Raw genomic sequence first — 7,182 nt, 5'->3', positions numbered from 1 at the left:
TTTTTGAGTCTATATAAGCAAGATGTACTTAATTTCCACCACTGCTTTAGGTATCAATCTATACCAAGATGAGGCAAGCTGCAGCTCTGGAGGCACATGTGGCTCTTTAGGCCATCTGCAGTGGCTCCCTGTGGCTGTGAGGAGAAAAAAATTAGATTAATTGTTTATTTCTTTTCATTGTAATTTTCCTTTATCATTGGTGTCAGCCCAAAGCAATTTGCATTCTTCAATTCTAACAATATGTTGCTTATAAACAGCATTTGGTTTAACATTTTAGTCAATTCAAATGTGCATCATAGCTTATGAAAGCTTATGAAAGCTCTAAATTTTACCAACTTCAAGATCAGTTAGCTTCCCCAGCTAGACTAGTTTTCAATTTCAAATCTTGTGAGATATTTCTTCAGTGTCCAGCCTATCATTTGCACTTTGGTCCTCACTGTTCTTTGTTATATTAATAAATGCTCATTATGACCTACAATGTAATGTTGGTAGGCTAATGTAGACTTAGAGGGCTGTTCTATCTTCATTGCAAGGCTCAAAAAAAGGTTTGCAACTCCATTCCAATTTTTTCTAATTTTTTGGCATCATTGACTCGTCTGTTGATAGCATCAACAATGGAGTGACTAATTGCTGCAGGAAATATGGTCAAGTTGACTCTGGCCAAATGCATTTTTAAAAACACATGCTGCATTTCAGAGGGATAGAGACATATAAATTGCAAAATCAATGGTGGCAAAAAAAAGCAGAGCAACTTAATAGATCCACATATAGTAAAATGTAGCTTTCCAGTATCAGATTAGCTTGCTACATTTTTGGACAAAAAGTGGTATGATGATTTCCACTGCAAAATATTTTCCTATAACTTAATTTAAGAGGCATTTGTTATATAATTGTTTCATACATTTCATTCAATTTCATTGTAAAGATATGAGAAATGTCCATGAGTGCAACTTGAAAGCTGTGTTTACTTTCTATTTTGTCTGTGTTTCTATATAAGAGCCACTAGAGGTCAGGCTTGATCAGGAAATAAGCTTCTTCAGCTCCTGCATCATCCTCCACCTGTCCAGCCCACATGACTTTCTGTCTCCAGGTTACCTTGAACTTTTAGAGGTGTCTGTTGCGAAGTATCCCCCCAATAAAAAGAGATATAAAACAACTATGTGAAGTTAATGTCAGCCTTCACCCCTACACAAAGCTGTGACAAGTGACTTTCAATGGGGGTTGGTTTCGATCCGCCTCCGAGGTGCTTTCCACTGAGAAGAAGAGCCAGAAGAACATTGAGATGTTCTCCTCAGGGTTCTCCCCGCTGTTCTGCCACCTCATACCAGGACGGGGCCCCGAGGCTTTTGGGGCTCTGAGGGAACGATCTGGGTTCAGAAGTCACTCTGAGGGACTCGCCACACTGTCAGAATACAAGAGACATATGACTGGAGGACATATAGGTATGTATAATGAAGCTTATAGATTAATGTAAGGTACCTGGATTATTAGTAGACAGACATACAGAGGACCAGCATGTTTGTGATTATCATAAATACGGTGCTATGCCAACAAAAGACACTTTCTTATTAAATGAACTATGTGTAAGGTAGAATACAGCAATCAAGAATTTAGACATATCTTTGGTTATTTAAACTTGATTTTACGCACAGTGGAGTGAGAACCAGGAAAGGCTGGGAGAGACAGATGAACACATGTTGCCATGCTGGATTCAAGCACATGTACACATGTGGCTTTTACAGCCGTGGAATGAGTTCTCAGATATTTTTACTTTAGTAGAAGTAGCAATATAACACTGTATTTGCATGGCATTTGTATTTAAAAAAAACAACAACATAGTATTAGCATCAAAATATACTTAAAGTAACAAAAGTAAAAGTTCTCATTATGCAGAATTGCCTGTTTCAGTGTAATATATATAATATAACTGGATTATTTATGCATAAACAGTTAAGAGTCAATAATATTAAGGTACTAAAGGTGGAGTTAAGTTACTTTAGTGCACATTAGTTTCAGGGTCCTTGAAAAGTTTTAGATTAATTTAATAATCATAATATAAATTTGTTTGTGTATTTATTTATCTATAAAAGGCTTATAATATATATTTTCATATTTTAAATCTATAATAGTTCATAGATTGCATTCTAATCTAACAAATCAAACAAACTTACAATGTGGAAATGTTATTAATACATGCCAAATATCTTTCTGATACATTTCTCTTTAAAAAAAAAAAAAAAAGATAAAGGCCATGTCAAATTATTCTAAGGGACATAATGAGGGGGCTCACAATATATATTATGTTGTGTAAGGGGTCCTTATTGGCTGGAAAAAGAGAAATTTTGGCTTAATACATGATATAAATTGGTTTATAACTTGTATCCATAATCTGATTCTAATTTCTAAGTAATTGTAACGATATAAAAAGTACAATATTGGCTTCAAAACTGTAGTGGAGTACAAGTAAAAATAGCATAAATGGAAATACTCAAGTAAAATACAAGTTCTTCAAAATTATACATAAGTACAGGACTTGATTAAATGAGTTTATTATACCACTGGACATTTACACTGACAGCAGTCGAGTCACAAGATCACAGCAACACTGCACATGTGCTGTACGTGTTGTACAAAGAGAAGCAGCAACATGCCTGCAACTCAGGAAGAAAAGCTCATGTCACATGTCTTTTTTTTTGTTGATGTGAAGGTTATGTTAAGTCAAAACCTCAGTGACTCAGACTCCTCTTTTAGAGTGTTTCCTGCTGCTTCCTTTAGCTGAAAATGAAAAAGTCAAATGGCATCCAACCAAAAAGTGTCTCCCTCTGAGCTCTCTAATATGAGGCAGGCGAAGCATATTGAGATGATATGATTTGATTATTATTTGTGATGTTCTTAATGCACGACAGGACAGTATAAACAAAAGCACACAGCCTTCTTATTATGGGGATATATCTAATATACTTGTGTGCAGCATTTAAAAAACATTGTTGCACTGTTAAACATGTCAAGAGAAATATGAAAGTTGTGATATGGAAGTAGCACTGTGATCCTTTACTTTGGTAAAAGTAGAAATACCAGTAAGTAAGAATCAGTGGTGGAATGTAACTAAGTACATTTACTCAAGTACTGTAGTTAAGTACCATTTTGAGGTACTCGAACTTTACTTGAGTATTTCTACAAATGTAACTTTGTACTTCTACTCCACTACATTAAGCTGCTTTAGTTACTTTTCAGGTCAACATTTGACAAGAAAAAATGTTTATAAATTAAACCAAATAAAAGTATATTGAAGAGTTAAAGGTAAGTAAAACGCTGCTACCTTTAATGCATAAAACATAATAGAAAATAATGTAATAATATATTTGGAATATATAACAATCTGAGTGGGGCCAGATTGATACTTTTGTACTTTTACTTCAGTAAGTTTTGAATGCAGGTCTTTTACTTGTAGTGGAGTTATTCTGCAGTATGGTATTACTTTTACTTAAGTAAGGGATCTGAATACTTTTTCCACCACTGGTAAGAATTATGTGCAATATAAACAACAAATATTGGCCTATCACAGTCTGATATCTATCAGTATCTGCATAAATGTTTTCCAAAATGTATTGATTACATTTTTTCACATAAAATGCAGAAAAAGATCTAAACTGACTTATGATTTTGACTACTGTCAAAAGTAAAGGCTTTTCTTCACACAAATAATTTTAAGCAAGTCATCCACACATTCATCACATCACGCCTAGACTACTGTAAGTCTTTGTTTGTTGGTCTTGACCAGTCAGCTAGTCCAAAATGCAGCCGCCGGCCTGCTGGCTGGAAAAAAACGGCATGAGCACATTACCCCCATCCTTGCATCTTTGCACTACCTGTACGTTTTAGGATCCAGTTTAAGGTTTTATTAATTGTTTTTTAAGTGCTTAAATGGTCTGGCACCATCTTATTTATCAGAACTTTTAAAACCCCACAGTACTTCCAGAGCACTTAGGTCGTCTAAGCAGCTGCTCCTGGTCGTACCGCGGTCCAGACTCTGTACTCCTGGGGAGAGAGCCGCACAGTCTGTTGAGCACTTTAAAACATTATTAAAGACCTATTTATTCTCCTTGGCGTTCAGTCCCAGCTAGGCAAGAATCCTTGGCTTTTTTTTTCTTTTTTATTATTTTCTTTTCTTTTTTAACTCTAACACTGTTTTTATTACTGTTTTATTGTTTTACTGTTTTTAGTAATTTATTGTTTTCATTGATTTTATTTTATTACAATAACTGTACAGACTTTGGTCAACTGAGGTTGTCTTAAAATGTGCTCTATAAATACATTTTGCCTTGACTTGATTTCTTAAGGACAATTTAAAAGTCTGATTGTAGTGTAGTCTGCAGGTCTGATAGAGGGCTTTTATGAGTTAATGATTTTCTCTAAAGAAATTTTAGGGAAAACTGTGATTGCTTAAGAGATTTCTTCACACTCCAGATACTTTTTTCTAAGCACTTGTTTGTATCTGACCACCCATGTGCAGAAATGTCGTAAGAGATTTGGACAGCAAGGAACTCATAGGATTGTTCATGTTGAACCACCTGGTGATCTGGAACAACAAAGTGGGCCAGTTATCTGTTCGGGGGCTTTCCACGTGCTGATGACTGTGGTATTTGCTTCCACCACTTGTATAACCAGCTAATATTGATCATGCCAACCTGTGACTCAGCCAGCATGTGACCCAGTCAGCAACCTGTAAAAAGTTTGGAGAGTTAAATCATCCCCATTATTTCTAAATAGCTGAAGAGTAGAGTCATATTATTTCTACAGATATTTGTCCAGACATCTTATTAATTTCTGAGTCATGGGGCATTTGTGAAATCAGTAAACGTGACATTGTGTTTGTTCAGTTCGACACATGTGCTAAACGTTTTTAGCTCAGTGAGCTCATTCATCACGACTACATGGCATCAGGTGATTGTTAGAGTTTCTGTTCTCTGCCCGAGCAGGTAAAAAAAGGAACTGTGGTTTCCAAAACAGAACAAAGAGTCTTTCCACATGGAAGAGAAAGGAAAGTAGAAAGCGAGGTGGGAACCACAAAGGTCTTTGGTCGGTTTTAGTTGGACAGCAAACAGGGAGATAAGACTTGTTTGTCTTTTACAGCAGTAGATCTGCAAATTTATCAGTTAAATGACACATAAACTGTTATCTCTGATTTACTTTACAGTTGTTTTAGCCTTCCCCTTTTGTATGACATAGTCAAACATCTGGAAGTCAAATTATTGGTTTAGTTTAGTTTAGTTTGCATATTTGAATAGGTCAACTTAAAATCTGATTATTTTTTTATTTATTTTTATTATTTTTTTTAAATTTGAAATATTTTTTTTTATTTGAACACTACAAATGAAAAAATAGCTAAAAATATTAAAAATAAATAAATAAAATGCTGCCATGTTCATGGAGAGAGTGTTTCTGTTGTAATGTTAATATGAAATGTGATACGACTAAAAGTTTAGATCTTTGGTGTTTTGTTTGTCCTCGGAAAAGGAGATTTTTTTTAGCAGTGAAAAAATATTATATAATTCATTGATTAATCTATTTGTGAATCTAACTTCGTGAAGAAATTAATGACAAAAATTACGCACTGGTTGCAGATTTTGAAAGTGGAAGATCTGCTTCTTTTCCCCATTTAATATCATTTTATTTTGAATAACTTTGATGTTTTCAGCTGTTTTAGACACATTTGAGGACCACTGGACACTTGAATTTCACAGCTAAACAATCAATTAATTAACTGACATACAGTCAGCATAGTAATAGATGCTAAAAATCATAATTTGTCGCATCTTTAAACAGAATTGTAAAATGTGTTGCAATGGGCTGAGACATGAACGACATAAAACCTGTTATGACAAGGTATTTATTTGTCACACATAACTATAAATCTGGTTGGTCTTTGTCCTTTCATAACATCAAAGTGATTCATGCCTCTCTGTCTCACCTGTCATGCTAACACATGCAGCAGCAACAAGCCGAATGTGACAGTTGGAACAAACGTTCAGAGTTGTGAGTGCTGTTCTGTTGTGTCGGTAGACCACAGTCAAACAGTTTGTGAACTTTGCCATTCACTGACAGCTCCCTGATAATACAACATGCTAACCACCATGACCCAGATGTGCACAAAAGTAGTTGTGATTTGACACAAGTAGAGCCAGCAGCCACAGACAGGATGGTTGTTGAGTGATGGAAGCTGTATGTTTCTGCAACGCTGCGTGTGAAGCAGAATTTAACTAAGACTTAAAGATTTCTTTGTGTTACATTCAAGTGTGTTGCTATTGGCTAAAGACACACAAAGTTTTGTTTTTTGTTGTGTGATTTAAAAGAGGTAGAAGAAAAACTACTTTTAATGTGTTGTTGCTGGTATGATGATTTAAGAGCTACACTTTATTTTAGTAAAATGTCCCTCATTATTGACTCGTTCTCCTGGTTGTAAAAAAAAGAAGAGATTTAACTTTTTTGAGGTAGATTTTATTTGTAAAGCTTGGCACATGAGACAAAGTTTTCATCTTAGCAATGAAATTTTAAAAAGTGAATTGTATGTTTTGCTGTCTTATAAGTGCATGCTGCACGCATGCTGGGTTGAATGAACATGACAAAATAAATAAGATAATTAAAGGCATACTATGCAGGAACTGTCGCTTCTTGTTTGTAAACACAACACCTTCTTCCAGTGTTAAACCCCAGATTCACTTTCCCTTTCCTCACTATATTTGCATTTTATTCGGCTCTGTGTCCACTGTTTCTGTAGCTATGTGCCCAAAGTGTGACACACAGTAACAACAAAGTGAAAAGAGAAAATAAAAGTGGAGGGTATTGGGTCTCTGCAGATACACACAATGCAAACATTTCTAGTGGGTCATAAGTGATTATTTACTTTTGTTTGAGTTTTAGGAAGGAAAATCCTGCATAGCATGCCTTCAACGTACTAACTAAAGAAAGAGACAGGCAGCAACAGATTAATTGTATGAATCTTGCACCCATGCATCCAGACACTTCACATCTGATACTGAAGTGTCATTGAGCAACACACCAAATCCCTCAGAGCTCTGGAAAGTCTGTTAAACATAATTTCCAAACAGTGAAAACAGTACTACATCATCATTGCATAAAAAGTCTAATAGATGCACGCATGCATACATTCAGTCAGCTATA

The sequence above is a fragment of the Centropristis striata genome, chromosome 20 (assembly GCF_030273125.1).
Source record: "Centropristis striata isolate RG_2023a ecotype Rhode Island chromosome 20, C.striata_1.0, whole genome shotgun sequence".
In the NCBI taxonomy this organism is placed as follows: Eukaryota; Metazoa; Chordata; class Actinopteri; order Perciformes; family Serranidae; genus Centropristis; species Centropristis striata.
This window is presented reverse-complemented; position numbering follows the sequence as displayed.